Consider the following 19,068-nt stretch of genomic DNA (forward strand, 5'->3'; position numbering starts at 1 on the left):
GCCCAGTTCTTTAAGCCTCTCCTCATAGGGCTTGTTCTCCAGACCTTTGATCATTTTAGTTGCCCTCCTCTGGACGCTTTCCAGCTTGTCAACATCTCCCTTCATCTGTGGTGCCCAGAACTGGACACAGTATTCCAGGTGTGGTCTGACCAAGGCAGAATAGAGGGGTAGCATGACTTCCCTGGATCTAGACGCTATTCCCCTATTGATGCAGGCCAGAATCCCGTTGGCTTTTGATGCAGGCCAGAATCCCAAACATAAGGGGGATTCCTACCCGGCCCCAGTAGGCAACCCAAAATTATACCGTTAGTGGTGGGAGGGTGGGTCAAAGTAGAAATCAGAATGGAGGCAGAAGTCCGGCTACTCGCCCTAAGGCTCCTCCTCCTCCAACAAAGTAAATCCAGCAAGATCTACTTTCATCTCTTTTTCATGGGAGGTGGCAAGATTACTTCCCTTCCCCAGGTGTGCCAGGGTTGGGGAGTTCCTTAATTTAAAATGTTTGGAGTGATTGTTTGGAGTGATTGTTAGTGCTCATTCCAAACAATCTTCAGTTTGGAGTGATTGTTAGTGCTCACTCAAAACATGGTGCCAGTTCACTGCTGTTCTTAGTGCCACTTTCTTCTCTGGCATCTCACAGTACAATTTAATAATCTTGGGTGTGGTGACTCATATCATTATTGCCAATTATGTCACAATGTTTTGTCTATAAGATAACATTAAATACAGATAATTGCTGCTGCCAGTTAGGTTTTGGGAAATAAATGGTTGGGGCAAAAATGGAAATATGCTTAACAGCATCAATTAAGTTTGTTCAATTAAGTTTTTCATAAATATGAACTAGATTTTAGACCAGTGGTTCTTAACTTTCCTAATGGCACGACTTCTTAATACAGTTCTTCTTGTTGTGGTGACCTCCACCCATAAAGTTATTTTCGTTGCTACTTCATAACTGTAATTTGGTAACTCTTGTGAATCGTAATGTAAATATTGGATATGCAGGATGTATTTTCATTCACTGGACCAAATTTGGCACAAATACCCGATATGCCCAAATTTGAATATTGGTGGGGTTGGGGGGGATTGATTTTGTCATTTGAAATTTTGGTTGCTGGGATTTATAGTTCACCTACAATCAAAGAGCATTCAGAACTCCACCAACGATGGAATTGAACCAAACTTGGCACACAGAGCTCCCATGACCAACAGGAAATACTGGAAGGGTTTGGTGGGCATTGACCTTGAGTTTTGGAGTTGTAGTTCACTTACATCCAGAGAGCACTGTGGACTCAAACAATGATGGATCTGGACCAAACTTGGCATGAATACTCAATATGCCCAAATTTGTTTGGGGAAAATAGACCTTGACATTTGGAAGTTGTAGTTGCTGGGATTTATAGTTCACCTACAATCAAAGAGCCCCTTGAACCTCATTAACGATAGATTGGGCCAAACTTCACACACAGAACTCCCATGACCAACAGAAAATACTGGTCTTTGGTGACTCCTCTGAACCCCCAGGTTGAGAAACACTGTTTTAGACTTTAAAATTAGAGATGGAGTCAACACATTTGAATGATAAATGTAGTCTTGTTAATAGGACAAATGACAGCCTTTAAATGTGCTAGTTTAGCCAGTTGCTAACGTCATTGAATGAATCACATCTTGAATAATAGGCTGGCAGATTCAGATGCTACTTGCATTGATTATTTAGAAATGTTACACATGGTTGACCCCAGTAAAAATAATGTAACACATAACTGAAACAGTTATATTTTTCTTCACCATCTCATCCACCCTTTCATGCTATTCCAATGGGATATCTGTCCGGTGTAATATATAATTACATAATATATATTCTAATAACCTCTGAAATAATGAGGAAGTTCATTTTTGTAAATGTAATAATATAATACCAGCCCAGAGATGGAGTTTTTTCAATTAATATCTCCATTTCCAGGAAAAAACAAATAACTGAAATAAGGAATTATTAATAAACATCAAAATCTAAATTCTGCATCACTTCATACATCTACTGATTTTAGGGATTTTTAAAAAGTGTTGACAATTTTTTTAAAAAAGCCACAACAGATATCTCACTGAATGTCTTTCATATTAACCAATAGAACTTTCATTTTGGGATTACTTTCCAGCCCAGTACAGAGATTTACTTACTAAAAGTATTAGTCAGGCCTCTTCTTTGCAAATTTAACAATTTATTGGAACTCTAAATGGCTGCTGCTAAGGAGGGACACATCTCTCCCCTATCCTAATTGGGCTTTCTGATGCTGAACATAATACTGGGAAATGCAGTTTAGGGCAGGCCCTTTTGAATTCTCTGGCATAGGGTTCCTTGCCTTCCCAAACTACATTTCCCAGAGTTCTGTGCTTTCTCAGTCTCTTTTCCAGTGAACTTTACTTTCTCCTTGCTGCTGCCCTCTCTTAATGGTGAGAGACCATTAATTTAAAAAGGAAAGGCAGCTGTTTTGTCTTTGCTTTGCTTCCCTGCACTGAAAACGAAACTGACTGGGGGAGAGTCCAATATTCAAACCACTATACCACACTGGGTTTATTTTAGTTGACACTAATTTTGGCAGATGTTGCATTTCACTCATTGGAGAGCATTTGTTGTTATTTGCCTTCAAATTAGCATTGACCTATGGCAATCCTATTTGTGTGTGCGGGGTGACAACCCACATCTCCATACAACAAAAGAGACACATACAAGTATTTGGGGATAACAAGGCCATAGCAAGATTTATTGGTAACAACAGTAAATAGGGGTGGCAGCCTCACATGGGTCCTGGATTACAGCATCAGACTGCTAGTCTGATGGAACTATGAAAAAGAGGTGCAGCCCAGCTGCCCATCTAATGCTCTAGCTGCCCATCTAATACTATGGGCTCCCTTACTGCCATGCCCCTCAAGACACTAAGGAAGACTTATATCCGGAGAGGTAAAGGCCAGCATCAGATCCATGGTCCATGCCAATCACCAAAAAGGTACCACCCAGATGGGGGCATCTGCCGCCAATCCTAATAAACAGCTTGTATCAATCTGTCCCATGACCAGCAAGTTCACATGACATGCCTCGCATGCTCAGAAAGACAACTTCCAAAGATCCAACCTTGGTTTCGCTGGTTGTCCTGTTGTCTCTCAGAGACCATATCCACTGTCTGCAATATCACATTTGCCAAAGGTGTTCGCCATAGTAAAGACATTCAAAAACACACTGCATCAAGCACTACCATATCAAATACTATGGCCGGATGTAAGAAGTGTACACTGAATACTTTTAGCTCCCCAAACTCTTTATAACACTAACTGGAACCCCCTCTACTGCGGCCATGGTGGCTGATATTTGAGATATTTGCCCCCTTGCTTTGCTGGTCAGTCTTGACCGCTGATGGTAAGCTCCCTGCTCCTCACCGCTATATCCCTGAGCTGTAGTGCCCTCCATGAGCTATCCTTTTTTTTTCAGATCAAAAACGGATAGGCTTTATTGACCAAATCCCTACTGACAGGAGGAGTCTAGACTTCAACGTGCATTTGCATGGGAAGGTTCACATAGCTCTTTATGGGTGACAGGGGTCTGATCTTGCATCCTGCCCACCCTCCTTTCCGGTGCCACAGCCCACTGCTTGGTTGATTTCCTAACCACTGGTTTCAACCCACTTTCCCAAGGATTTGTTTGTTGTGGGCGATATTGGAAACTTGGCCTACTGTAGCCATGCAAGTCTACAACACCTGCATTTGTCTTTTGGAAGGCAACTGTATGATGGCTGTTCCACTCACTTTTCTTAACAATACACCACAGGTGCCTGCTGCTTGAATATACTGTGCTTCTTTCCCAGGATGACTTTCCAAGTTGTTTATTAGAGTCCCTACTGGCAGAGCTCCAACAGGATATGCATCTTCTTTTGCTGAGACTGCCTGTGTGTCCTGATGTTTTGATGATGTCACCAACTTCCATGTTTTCTGTTGCAATGATCCAGCGTTTCCGCTTCCCTGCAGCTACCAGATCTATATCGGCTGACTGGCATTGATCATACCAGACCTGAATCACTTTCTCATCAAATGGACCAGGCTCTGTTCCTTCTTCATAATTCAATCTTCGGAAATCAATCATACGGTAGCACTGCTTCCTTCCTCCCCCAATTCCATGCACACTGATACGTCCTGTGTGATCTCAGCCTCCTGTTTTTCTTAAAGGAATGGGCTTTATGATGTACTTGGTCCTGCATTTCCACAGCATATCTCTAGCAGACACCATGGCAGAAGTCCCAATTTCATGGCGGATTTGGAGTTCACTTGCTAGAGAAATGGGCATAGAGGACACAGGTATCCTTGTGAGATGGTGGCTGGAAGACAGCAGCATGACCTAAAGGTCTGGATCAAGCCTGACAGAGCCATAACAGTAACATTTGTGCCCTCCTGCCTGGGGCTAAAGTAAGGGAAGGCTTTGCTTGTGAGTGGATGCATGGTTAATTGCAATTAGGCAGGATCTGTGAGTGATTACCAGCACGACAGCCTCCAATTCATCCCAAGCACCACATCGCTTGGATATCAAAAAAGCTATCCTTTTTTGAGTTGGCCACCAACTCTCCCAGTCAGAAGGCTCCAAAAATACTACTGCAAATGCAGCCGCAAACAATTTTGCCACATATTTTGAGTCTCAGATCCTCTTGAGCTCCCAACAATTTGCTTGAGTGTCACATAAGAGAGGGGTCTACTTTTGTCCTTCCAACATGGAGCTTGCCTACCCCAACCCCTGATGATTTTCCGAATTCTGAAGGTGACACATCGGTCTGAAAAAACCCAAGCTTTACTGAAGAAGGCAATCCTGATGAGGTGTTGTTTTATGTAGTGCATGGATACTGCTGATTGTTTTAAGTAGATCAAATAGCGGAACACCTAGTTTTCTATCACTGGTCATGCTGCACCATAGCTGGCTTCTATTCTGAATTGAGAAAATCTGGCTAATGCTGCCCTTTGTGCCTTCATGGTAGAGGGGAAAAAGTCCTTCCCAGATATCTCATCTCCAAGGTTCTAAAGCTCTTCCAGGAACTTGGCAGGGTGCGCATCTATTCCTGGTGCCAAAAACTGAAATACGTCCTCCTGAAAATGAGATAATGCATTCGCAATCTCATTGCCCAAGTCTGGAACATAACAGGCTGAAAGGTAGTGTTAGCCACCAAACATGCCAACACATACTGTCTCACAAGCCTCATTGAGCTTTCCAATTAAGAGGTTTGCTTAATCTTATTGATTATGCTGACTACATCCTAGTTGTCACACCAGAAGCAAACTGTTTTGTTCTTGAACAAGTCTGTCCATATATACACTGCCACAACAATAGGGAACAGCTCAAGAAAGGTGAAGTCTGGAGCTTCTTCAAGGAAACGTTTTTGCTTACTCATAGTGTAAGAAATGCATTACCCAAGGAGCATAGATTTATCCAAAACCCATTCATTTGTTTTTTAACAGTCCATTCTGTCTCCAGTCCCACATTTTAAATGAGTTGAGTTTTTTCTTGACAATTTTATTCATTCCAGTTTTCACAGCTACAGTGTATATAGAAACTGGGAATACTGTGTTCTGGATAATTCTGACTTTAATATTAAATTATTTGAAGCTCTTATCCACAGTAATTCCTTGATGGCTATCTTTCAGATTTTTTTTCTTCTGATTTTTTTTACTACAGTCTCTATTTTGTTTAATGCATCAGCAAAGTTATAGGAAATTGTTAACTATTGCAGCATCTTTGTTACCCACTTTAAAGTTATGTAAATCATTTGTGACCATTATTTTTTATCTGTAGGGCAGCTTTTCAACATATTCCTTAACTTTCATCAGTAATCTTTCCAGGTCTTGAAGTGAGGTATCTTAGGCAGTTATTAACACAAGGTACTGTGATTCAAACCTTTGGCCAAGTTGAGTAGTTATGGATGTATATTCTATCAGAATATGGTGATGCTCAGACAACAAAAATGCTATATGTGCAACAGGCCTGTATCCGGGGAGGTGGGGGGGGGGGCTTTAAAGGTTCAACCCCTCCCCCCTGGAAATGTTTCAGGTTAAAAACACCTGGTTTGCTCATGAATTTTAACTGGTTAACCAATTCATGAATAAACCAGGTTTTTTTAACCTGAAACGTTTAGGGGGTGGGTGGGTGTTGAACTCTTAATCCCCTCCATTGGCTACAGGTCTGATGTGCATTATCATCACATGTCAGGGAGATCCTGAATATTCATATTTTGTGTTCCATTCATTCTGCATCCATCTTCAAATATTTTATATCATTTAGCACAAAATCTAAGGTTCTTGCTTTTTACTTTTTACTTCAGTTGATTCAAAATGTTTCCAAGAGGTCAATAACAGCAATAGAAACAATAATATCAACAACTTGTCTGCAATTCAATTTTGACTTGCTAGTTGGACTGAGGATTTTTCAAGGGTCAGGATTTTATTGCACTTCAAGCCTGAGCCTTAGTCCTTTAAATCTAATCCAATTCTCATGAAGTGTATCAGTCAGCTCCCTAAGATACTTGACTCTTTCAGAATCTCATTTCCCTACATAATACTATTCTCTATGGCATACATTCAAACAACAGTGCATAATAAAAAACCAGGAAGTTAAAAGGAAAATGAAATGAAAAGAAAGAGACTCTGGGATTTGTTCTTATTGTATTTCTTTTTTTCTTAACAGGCTTAGATTCTGATTATTTCCCACTTGATCAAAAGAGTACTTTGATGCACTTTGAAGTAACACTAACTCATTGGAGGAAGTACAAGAATACAATTCATTATTTCATCATAACAATATATATGAATTTGTGTGGGAGTGCATGAAAGAAAGATACTATGAAAATGTGTCATACAAAAGACTTCTACAAAAGGTATACCTGGAGTAGAAGGGCAAGTGAAGATTATAATAAAAAAAACAATTGTTCAAGAAAAATGGAAGGTGGAATTAGAAATGGAAGCATACATAAATGCTTGTATGACAAGTTCTACAGAATGTAAAAGGAGATCCTTTACTATTTAGCAGATTGAAATGCCTCTGACCTGATCCACTTAGGGCTTATCAAGTATATCCACAAATTCCTGAGGCTAAATCTGGTCCCTGATGTAAAATAATATTTTATTGAACAAAATGAGGAATGTAGGCTTACATTCAGATGATGGCTTACAGTAGCAAATGCTGTCATACCATTCTCACTTTTTACAAGAGCTTACAGGTTATGATGGGGAGGTCCCAATTTTGTCAGGTGCAGAAGACTCTCTTCTTGTCTTGGTGAGAGCCAGCTTGTGCACAATCAACTGAAGTCACAGTAAAACATTTATCCTGTCTGCTTCTTCTTGGAAACAGGTAAGCCTATGCACTTTTAACCAGAATGCATCTTAAAGTAAGTCTTGAGTGGTTAGAAGCAAGTAGAAACTGTACTCCTTCTGACATCTAATATGCCCTTTCTAGCCTATGGGAAATTAGCATACCTGTGAACAACTCATACATTTGTGCCACTAAATAAGTCACTTTTATTTATGATAAAAATAGGTAACAAGATGAGAAATAACAAGCTTTTATCACTTAACTTTATTCAAACAAAGTTGGAGTACACCATAGACGGGGACCTATGGCATTGCCAATTCCAACCCAGCCAGATCTGGGGCTGATGTGATTTCCAGCTGGCCAGATCTGGAACTGATGAGAGTTGTGCCTGTTCAGATCTGAGAATGATGAGAGTTCCAGCCAGTCAGATCTGGGCCTGATGAGATTTGCAGTTGGCCAGATCTAGGGCTGATTGGGAGTTCTAGCCAACCTCATCTGAAGCTGATGGGAGTTGCAGCCTGAACAGGTCTTGGGCTAATGGAAATTCTAACCCATCATTTATATGATTTTATTAAAGGTCCTATTATATGGGTAACAATTTAATGATAGAGCCATTCAGAACATCATAAAACTAACAATAAATATTTCTAATAAATAGCATTATAAAATGTATCCCTGGGCAACACAATGCACATAATTTAGTACATGATGTTAAAAGTGTTAAAACTTAAAGTTAAAAGAGTGGGGGAAAGATAGAAAGGGTGAATTTGACTGCATTAATATAAAAACTGGAACCAGTTTCTTTTCAGAGCTACAACTATTGAAATCCCCTTACAGATTCTGAGTTATATATATAAAAGTAACTTGTTAAAGTTTCAGTTTAGTATGCATATTCATGCATTTCCAAGTATGTACAATGGAAGCCTCTCTTTTTATGACTGGAACTTCAACAGGGTTGATCCAACACATGTGCCAGGTAGATGGTATGGTTATTATTTCTGGGTTGCCAGAATATTGCAACTTATGAAGAACCAACCACACCACCCACACATACTATATACTTGACACTAGGCTTGAGCGATCCATGAAAAAATTGATTCTAAACTCGTTTCAAAAGTAGGGGGCGCCAGCGTTTCGTTTCTGATGTCATTTCCGAATTTTGCCCCCCAAAAAATTTGAAATTAACAAAAAATTCATTATTTTCGAAATTAATTCATTAATGGCGGACGCGCATGCGCAGTGGCCAAAAAAAAACAGCATGAAGGGAGATTTTACAGGACTCTCCCGCCCTCATTTTTTGAGTGATCTTCTTCAAACTTGGTACAGTGGTAGAACACATTTAACACTGATAGCTCACCAAAATTTGGAACGTTCCCCTTATCCTCTGATTTTTGGCGAATTTTCATAGCTTTTATAATAAACCATTTTTTAATAATTGCAGAAATCTGTTCCTGGTTTGAAAGTCTTATTTCCTGTTAAATTGGGTTGTCTTTACTGTGAAAGTCATTGTTCTACTTCAGAAACTTTGTTTTTGTGGCTGAAACTTTGTTAAATTGGTGTGTGTGTGATATATACTGTGTGTGTGTATATATATATATATATAGTCCCTGCATATATGTGTGTGTGTGTGTGTGTGTGTGTGTATAGGTAAAGGTAAAGGTATCCCTTGACGTTAAGTTCAGTCATGTCTGACTCTGGGGGTTGGTGCTCATCTCCATTTCTAAGCCCAAGAGCCAGTGTTGTCCATAGACACCTCCAAGGTCATGTGGCCGGCATGACTACATGGAGTGCCATTACCTTCCCGCCAGAGCAGTACCTATTGATCTACTCACATTGGCATGTTTTCAAGCTGCTAGGTTGGCAGAAGCTGGAGCTAACAGCGGGCACTCACTCTGCTCCCGGGATTTGAACCTGGGACCTTTCGGCCTGCAAGTTCAGCAGCTCAGTGCTTTAACACACTTCGCCACTGGGGCTCATGTATATATAATATACATACACATACACACAATGTGGAGAATATGTGGAAAGGTAGATAGATAAGTTGGGAGCCACAGCGAAGGCACCTTCCTGGGAGCAAGGTCTAATAATAATAATAATAATAATAATAATAATAATAATAATAATAATAATAATAATAATAATAAATCCCTTACAATATCCAAGATGGCTCACTGCTACAGAATCTTGGGAGGTTTAGTTTGGTATGGTACCATTATTGGCAGAGAAAGCTAAACTGTAGGAGTTGAAATCCAATCATTTATCCTCCCTATAGAATCAATTTTATATGCATTTTTAGCTACAGAAAAGCTAAAATCAGGACAGTAAAAGAACAACACCCAGAAAATGGGAATTCCAGACAGGAAACAATCAGGGCCAGCTAATACCTCCCAACAAAGGATTCCCCCAGGTAGGAAGCAGCCAGGCTTTGAAGCTGCAAGGCTATTCAATGCTAATCAAGGTGACCAATTGCAACATTCACACTTGCCTCCCACAGACAAGAGTTCTTTCTCCCACCCTGGACCTTCCACAGATATATAAACCCCACTTGCCTAGCTTCGCACAGACGTCAAAACCTCTGAGTATGTCTGCCACAGATGTGGGTGAAACGTCAGGAGAGAATGCTTCTGGCACATGGCCATAGAGCCCGGAATACATACCACAACAGTGTGATCCCGGCCATGAAAGCTTTTGACAACACAACCACAGTATCCATTCAAGTTCATGTCGCGTCGTATGGAGACCTGTATTGGGGGGAGGGAGGGTGCGAATCTGGGCCCCTGGGAGTCGTAGTCCTCCCTCCCTCCCCGGGAGCAGCCGAGGATGGGCCTGGCCCACACCCCCTCACATCCCGGGCCTCTTCCTCCTCACCGCCGGGCCCCGCGCCAGCCTCCATCTCTGCGTGTCTCTATAGACCTCTGTCTCTCTCGGTCTCTCCATTCCTGGCTCCATCCGCCGCCTTCCCGCCTCACAGAGAGACAGCAGGCCTGAGCTGAAGTGAGGCGGCGGCGGCGGCCATTTTCCCCCTCCGTCTTCCTCCTCCTCCTCGGCCTCCTTCCCCCTCGCCCCCTCCCATTGGCTGAGCCCGTGACGCCCCTTTTGCTGAGGGGCAAAAGGAAAGGGCCTGAGGCTGTTAGGAATGGTGGGAGTTTGGGTGATTTGCAAAAGCTTTTTTTCCTAACGAAAAAAACGACGACATAACAAAAAACGGCCTCTCGCGGTTCGAAACCGCAATATCCAGACGTGTGGACAATCAAGGCCGTATATTGCTTCAAAAGTAACGAAAGTAACGAATTAATAACGGGTAACGGGGAAATCGAATTATTTGAGCAAGCCTACTTGACACATAATAAAAGTGAAAATACATATATGGGTATGTGCCCTTCCTCCAATGACACTGCAGGTTATAGTGAGCACCATGTAAATGTACAAATGCCTTACCAAACACTATACTGCCCACCATCAAAGTGAAGACTTTCATACAGGGACAATTTCATCCTAGATTTTATGCGTTTCCTCCACCTCAGACATCCCAGTGTTTCTTACTCTCTCCATTGGTGTAGAATTTGCCTGACCCCATCCACTGCCTCTCCCTTAACCCTTTCCTATTATTTTCTATGGCACAGCAAACAGGAATTGATCAGCAGCTGAAAATACTAAAGAGGTTTGGGGAGAATTCACCATGATTTATAGGAGTTGTAGGAACTGGGATGTACAGTTCACCTGCAATCTAAGAGCACTCTGAACTCCACCAATGATGGAACTGGAACTGGCATACAGAACCCTCATGACCAACAATAGATACTGGAGATTTTTGGAGGGATTTGTAGGAGTTCACCTACATCCAGAGTACACTATGAAGCCAAACAATGATGAATCTGGACCAAACTTGGCATGCATACTCGATATGCCCAAATTTGAATACTGGTGGGGTTTGAGCCGAATTGGCCTCAACATTTTGAAGTTGTAGGTACTAGGATTTATAGCTCATCTGCAATCAAGGAGCACTCTGAATTCCACCAAAGATGGAATTGGACCAGACTTGGCACACAAAGCCCCCACGACCAGCAAAAAATAGTGGAGGTCTTTGGGGGAAATTCACCTTGATTTAGGGCAGTTGTAGTTCACCTACATCCAGACAGCACTGTGAACCCAAACACCGATGGATCTGGACCAAACTTGGCACACATACCTGATATGACAAAATTTGATTACTGGAGGGGTTTAGGGGGAACTGACCGTCCTTTCTGGGAGTTGTAGCTCACCCACAAACAGGGAAATGTGACCTCCACCGATGATGGAGCTGGACCAAACTTGGCATACAGATCCCCCATGACTAACTCAACATATTGTAGGGGTTTGAAGGGACTGACTCACCATAGTGGGAGTTGTAGTTTACCCTACAATCAGAGAGCACACTGAACCCCACCATGGATGCATCTAGAACAAACTTGCCCAACATAACAAAATTTAAGTACTGATGGAGTTTTTCAGGGTTAACCTGGCATGACGTGAGTTGTAGTACACCCACAACCTTATGCATTTTGTACAATTAAAAATGACTTTTTCAAATAACCCGGGCAATGCTGGATCCCCAAGTTAGTTTTAAATATAGTGGAGTAGGAAAATCACCACTACAGTCACAATATCAATTCTATATAAATGCCTGCACTCATTTCCATAGACTGCAAAATGCTATACTATGTTTACTCATATTTATTCAGATATAAAAAAAATCCTACAAAACTCATTCTCATTTTTTTCAGTAGAATGCAAATAATTAGTTGTATTGTTAGGATCAGACTAATCTTGTTTCCTCCTTAAATTGTAAATGCTATTTTTTAATTTTCTCTGTGTTCAAAGATCTAAGGGGAGTAGAGGAGAAAGAAAAGACGAAAGGCACAAAAATGCAGCCGTACACCCAGTCCAATTTATCAGACTGAAAAAAGTGACAAGCATAAGGAGTAGGGGGTGGGGTACAGAAAATGTTATTTCTAGTCTTTGAGGTTCCAAGAATTGTGTGGGTTATTTGCAATTCAAAATCAAGTTTGAAGTTCAGCTTAAACACATTTTTTCTTACTTTTTTTGGTTAGTTTCTTTTTTTTATTGACTCAATGAATTATTTTACATATGTTTCAGTACACCTGTCATTTTATAAAATCAAAGGAGAGGGTAAAAATCTTGCAGGTAAAGATAAAACGATTATGCTACTCTTTTCAAAGCTGGCACCCAGGGGGAAGTGAATCCAAGAGATGCTTATAGTGTTTCTCTCTAAAGGGAGGTTTCATCCGATTCTTGAGCTCTTTCAGCAAAACTGATTTGCTTTTTATCACTAATAAGTGGAAGGAGATTCACAGGTCAAAGCAATGTGCATGTAAAAATTTTACACTTCATCAGAATTAGTATATTTCTAAGCTAAGAACATCTGCCTACTGAATGTGTGTATCCTAAAGATGGGTGGGGTAACCACTAACCACTGTAACCAGGGATATATTTGGAGGAAGATTAAGCCCACAGAGAATGGTATTATAGTTTTAAGACTAAGGCATTAGCTGTCTCTTTTTCTAACCTTTCCATCTTCTTAAGCTTAAGATTTCCAAAAGCCATTAACATGGATGTGTAAATTGTCCAAGAGAAAAGATTTTCTGTACTTTGCAACACTAAATTAAAAACATAGACTATGCCACATTGGGAAAAAAGTGATAGGCGAAAGTAAGAAGAGGATTGCAATGAGATCCTCTAATTCAGTGTTTTGCTGTTATTTTTATGGTGAGAAGCAATCATCCACCAGTGTCCAGCTGAAAATTGATTTTCCGAGAAGCTGCTTGCACAGCCCAGCTCAGTTATGTAACACAGCTAGAAATACAAATTGTTCTCATACTGTGACAGCTGAAGTGACACACTTAACTTGGTAGCAGAGAGAAGTTTTGGTTATTTCATAGGAAAAAATTCTGCACAATGTCTAGTATAAAGTGATAAAGATTGCAATAAATTTACTTTCTTCAAGCTCACTAGTAAAAATATTACTGTAGTTTCTTTTTTCCAGGTACACTGTGTAGATAACCAAGCTCTTACTCTTTTTGTACTCTTATGCATAGGCGGTTCAACCCCCAGGCCTACTAGGCAGTTGCCTGTGGCTCCATCTTGTTGGGGGCGCCATCAAGGCAACTCCTGTCTCCTGCGGCCTGCCTCTGCAAGGTATTGAACTGCTTTTCCTGTTGATTTCTTGTAAAACATGATGTTTTAGTGCTTAATTTGTAAAATCTTAATGTAATTTGATGTTTAATAGGCTTTTCCTTAATCCCTCCTTATTATCAAACATTTTCGCTTATCCAACGCTTTTATTTTTCAGTGATTTGTTTGGGGGGGGGGGGCGCCAAAATTCTGTTCGCCTATACTTGAAAAATACCTAGGGCCGGCTCTGCTCTTATGATGCATACCTCTGTGCTGTCAGTACTCAACTTTGGGAAACCAGATACCTGTACTGAATGCTGTGTTCATGAAAGAACCCTGGGGTATAACATCGAGTTCAAAATATGCTTGGGACTCTTCAGTATAATAGATGTGTATGTAGACAGATGGAGCCCCCGGTGGCTGAGCTGCTGAAGGTTGGGGGTTAAACTGCTGAGCTGCTGAAGGTTGGGGGTTCAAATCCGGGTATCGGGATGAGCTCCCACTGTTAGCCCCAGCTTCTGCAAACCTAGCAGTTCAAAAACACGTGAGTAGATCAATAGGTACTGCTCTGCTGGGAACATAATGGCACTCCATGCTGTCATGTCGGCCACATGACCTTGGAGCCATCTACGGTCAATGCCGGCTCTTTGGCTTAGAAATCGAGATGAGCACCAACCACCAGAGTCAGGCACAACTAGACTTAAAGTCAGGAGAAAACCTTTTATCTTTTTATGTAGACAGATAATAGCCATTAAGTAGAATAGTATGAGAAAATTGCTCATTTGTTTGCAAGTCAAAAAGCAAAAATTTCTGTATATGCCTTGCATTCAACATGGTATCTCAATTAATTTAAGATTACAGTATTGCATTAAGTCAGTGGTTCTCAACCTGTGGGTCCCCAGATGTTTTGACCTTCAACTTCAGAAATCCTAACAGCTGGTCTCAGCTGGCTGAGATTAATGGGAGTTGAAGGCCAAAACAACTGGAGATCCACAGGTTGAGAACCACTGTATTGAGTGAAGAAAGGTGTTCTCTTCATGAAATGTATTGCCCCATTCCAGAGAAAGGAAGTGTTGCATTATGTGAAGAAGAGAAAAATGAAAAGTGCCATGATGGCCGTTTTAAAATATGTGAACACACACCATGTAGATTCAAATCACAAGAAAAAGGGATTCAGTCTTTAAAGTTATGTAAATTATCTGTGATTATTATTTTTGTTTCTATAGAACTATGGAGTTGGAAGAGACCTCATGGCCCATCTAATCCAAGACCCTGCCATACAGAAAAACACAATCAAAGTGCCGCTGACATATGGACATCCAGCTTCTGTTTAAAAGTCTCCAAAGAAGGAGCTTCCACCAAACTCTGAGGAAGTGAGCTCCACTGTCAAACAGCTCTTATGGTCAGGAAGTTCTTTCTAATGGGTTTCTGTGAGGACCTCTAAACAAACCTCTGAGGATGCTTGTTACAGATGCAGGAAAAACATCAGGAAAGAATGCTACTAGAACATGGTCCGAAAAATTCACATCAACGCAGTGATTCCAGCCATGGAAGTCTTTGACAACACATTCTTCCTAATTTTCAGTTGAAATCTCCTTTCCTCTAATTTGAACCCATTTCTCTGAATCCTAGTCTTCTGGGCAGTAGAAAATAAGCCTGCTCCCTCTTCTTTATGATATCCTTTCAAATATTTAAACATAGTGATCATGTTTCCTCTCAATCTTCTCTTCTGCAGGCTAAACAGACCCAGGTCTTTAAACCACTCCTCGTAGGGCATAGTCTCCAGACCTTTGATCATTTTAGTTGCCCTCCTCTGGACATGTTCCAGCTTTTCAATATTTCTCTTAAATTGTAGTACTCAGAATTGGACACAGTATTCTAGCTGAGTTCTGACCAAAGCAGAAGATACAGACAACTTTTGACCTCCTCCAGTATGCTGGGAGAACAGGAGAAAACTTTTGTTCTCCAAGAGTTTTCTTAGGCCCCTTCTACACTGCTATATAAAATCCAGATTATCTACTTTGAACTGGATTATATGGCAGTGTAGATTCATATAATCCAGTTCAAAGTAGATAATGTTGATTATCTCCTTTGCTAATTTGGATTATATGGCAGTGTAGAAGAGGCCTAAGATTATTTCTGAAGTTACTTCTGCTAGTTCCTCCATAGACTCGGGTTTAGTTCATCTGGCTCTGGAGACTTGAATTTGTTTAGAGTAGCCAAATATTCCTTGACTACTTCTTTACTTATTTTGGGTTGCATTTCCCCTGTTGCTTCACCTGCTCCATATTGCTCAAGTTGAACACTGATTTCCTTTTGGGAGAAGGCTGAGTTCCTTCTTTCTTTTTTATTGACATTAGCAAAAAAACCTCAAAAAACCCTCTTTTTATTATTTTAATCTCTCTGGCAAGCCTGAGCTCATTTTTCCCTACATATGTTGATTATTTGTTAGAATTCCCCCTTGGTGATTTACCCCCTTTCCCATTTCTTGTACATGTTCCAAGTTTCTTTCTTGCTAGCAATGTGGTGTCATGTGTACATCATAGACTGCTGGTATTCGTTCTCACAGTTTTGTGTTAAATGTGGATGCCCCCTCCATCTGAGACTAAGTGAAATAGACTTTATCTCAAGGGTGGATTCTCCATCTTTGGAGGTTTTTATTTATTTATTTATTTATTTACAGTATTTATATTCCGCCCTTCTCACCCCGAAGGGGACTCAGGGCGGATTACAATGAACACATATATGGCAAACATTCAATGCCAATAGACAAACAACATTCAGTTTTAGACAGACACAGAGGCATTTTTTTTAACATCTTCCAGCTTCACGATTTCCGGCCACAGGGGGAGCTGTTGCTTCACCGTCCATTGGTGGCTGTTCTTCCTCTTCTTTTCCTCGTGAGCAGTTTTATGGTGTTGTAGATTAGTTAAATTAGCCTCCCGCATAAAGCGTCCCTAAATTTCCCTAATTGACAGATTCAACTGTCTTTCGGGGCTGCTAGGTCAACAGCAAGCCGGGGCTATTTTTTTTTTTATGGTCGGAGGCTTAACCCGACCTGGGCTTCGAACTCATGACCTCTCGGTCAGTAGTGATTTATAGCAGCTGGTTACTAGCTAGCTGCGCCACAGCCACAGTTTTTAAACAGAGGTTGTATCAGCATCTTTCCAGAATGCTTTAGTTGTCTATTTTTACATAGCAGGGGGTTGGAACAGATGGCCTTGCAGCTCATTCTAACTCTAAGATTCTCTAATGTCACTTGCATGTGCTGAGTATTTCTTTTTTAATATTCATATCTTTCATGTCTCTCGCTGCAAGATGCCAAGCAGTTCACAATGTACACTTGGCTGAGGGATGAGAATTGACTATGTAGAGTGAGACAGTTAGCTGGAGAATATGGCCCAGTACTGACTCTCATAATCTATAACAACAATAACAACAATAACAACAACAACAACAACAACAACAACAACAACAACAACAACAACAACAACATTGATGAAAGTCAATAGTAGAAAACTGCTTAAAGTGCAAAAGACAAAAAGTGAATACCATAAAAATACAATGCAGAGCAGAAGAGAAAACTTACAAAAGAAGGCTCTACATAAACAGTTCCTGGATAAAACTGAGAGCAATATTGGCAAGGAAAAAACATGGGTATGGCTCACAAATGGAACTTTGAAAAGGGAGACAGAGGCACTGATTCCTGCAGCCCAAGAACAAGCAATTAGAACAATGCCATCAAAGCTAGTATTGAAAAGACAACTACAGATTCTAAGTGCAGACTCTGCAAGGAAGCAGACAAAATGATGAATCGCATCCTCAGCTGCTGCCAGAAGATTGTGCAGATGGACTACAAGCAGAGGCTTAATACTATTGTTCAGATGATCCACTGGAACTTGTCAAACTACTCTAGGACTTCCGAATTCCGACTGACAGAGTTTTGGAGCACAATACTCTTGACCTCTTGATTGTGGAAAAAAAAGTATGGATCGTTGATGTTGCAGTCCCAGGTGACAGCAGGATTGACGAAAAGTAACTGGAAAAGCTGACAAGATACAAGAATTTGAAGATTGAACTGCAAAGACTCTGGCACAAGCCAGTCAAGGTGGTCCCAGTAGTGATCGGCACACTGGGTGCAGTGCCTAAAGACCTTGGCCAGCGCTTAAAAACAATCAGAGCTGACAAAGTTACCATGTGTCAGCTTCAAAAGACCACCCTACTCTGATCTACACACATTATTTGCCGATATATCACATAGTCCTAGACACTTGGAAAATGTCCGACACGTATTCCAATACAACAGGTAGAATAGTGATCTTGTTTGCTATGTACTAATTTTGTTGTGTATCAAGTAGTAGTTGTAATAATAATAATAATAATAATAATAATAACAACAACAACAACAACAACAACAACAACAACAACAACAACAAAAACCATGGAAAGTTCCTTAACAAAATTGAAGGAAAAGCTGATAAGGAGAAGACCTGGCTATGGCTCATGAATAGGACACTAAAGAAGGAGACAGAAGGCCTGATCCTTGCAGCCCAGGAGCAAGCCATCAGAACAAATGCAATTAAGACCAAGATCGAAAAATCAGCTGATGACCCAAAATGCAGACTGTGCAAGGAAACCGACAAAACCATTGATCATATCCTCAGCTGCTGTAAGAAAATCGCACAGACAGACTACAAACAGAGGCACAAGTATGTAGCCCAAATGATTCATTGGAACTTATGCCTCAAATACCACCTCCCAGCAGTAAAGAACTGGTGGGATCACAAACCTGCAAAAGTATTGGAGAATGAGCACACAAAGATACTGTGGGACTTCCAAATCCAGACTGACAAAGTTCTGGAACACAACACACCAGACATCACAGTTGTGGAAAAGAAAAAGGTTTGGATCATTGATGTTGCCATCCCAGGTGACAGTAGCATTGACGAAAAACAACAGGAAAAACTCAGCCGCTATCAGGACCTCAAGATTGAACTTCAAAGACTCTGGTAGAAACTAGTGCAGGTGGTGCCAGTGGTGATGGGCACACTGGGTGCCTTGCCAAAAGATCTCAGCCGGCATTTGGAAACAATAGACATTGACAAAATCACGATCTGCCAACTGCAAAAGGCCACCCTACTGGGATCTGCGCGCATCATCTGAAAATACATCACACAGTCCTAGACACTTGGGAAGTGTTCGACTTGTGATTTTGTGATATGAAATCCAGCATGTCTATCTTGTTTGCTGTGTCATAATAAAATAATAATAATAAATGTTTACATATTTCAGGCTGCCTTGGTTGTATTGGAATAACACTGAATACTGATTCAGATTTTTTAAATAGAATTTCTCATTTCATCATTGCTAAACCTTTGACCTAACTTACTATATTAAAAACTAATACAGGGGATATGTGTTTAGCTGCTAGTAACTTTGATTAAGTATAAAGGCAACAATGACTAAAGAAAAAAGCTATTGTAGAAACTCAATTAAGGATATGAAAGCTCTCAAAGACTTTCGTGTCTTTGGGGTAAGGTAATTTCAATTTCAGTAGAAGAGAAAGA

At 40.7% G+C, this 19,068-nt stretch overlaps 1 long non-coding RNA gene and 1 pseudogene across 1 annotated transcript; one reads left to right on the top strand and one right to left on the bottom strand.

The window, feature by feature from the left end:
• Positions 1–3,348: 3,348 nt before the first annotated feature.
• LOC100561445 (large ribosomal subunit protein uL2m-like) lies at positions 3,349–4,410 on the bottom strand (annotated as a pseudogene).
• An 8,861-nt stretch (positions 4,411–13,271) lies between these two features.
• Positions 13,272–18,781, top strand: LOC134299196 (uncharacterized). Its single transcript, XR_010006361.1, has 2 exons — positions 13,272–13,525; positions 14,728–18,781. It is a non-coding gene; the product is annotated as an uncharacterized LOC134299196 (long non-coding RNA).
• The last annotated feature ends 287 nt before the right edge of the window (positions 18,782–19,068 follow it).

Source organism: Anolis carolinensis, chromosome 5 (assembly GCF_035594765.1).
Source record: "Anolis carolinensis isolate JA03-04 chromosome 5, rAnoCar3.1.pri, whole genome shotgun sequence".
In the NCBI taxonomy this organism is placed as follows: Eukaryota; Metazoa; Chordata; class Lepidosauria; order Squamata; family Dactyloidae; genus Anolis; species Anolis carolinensis.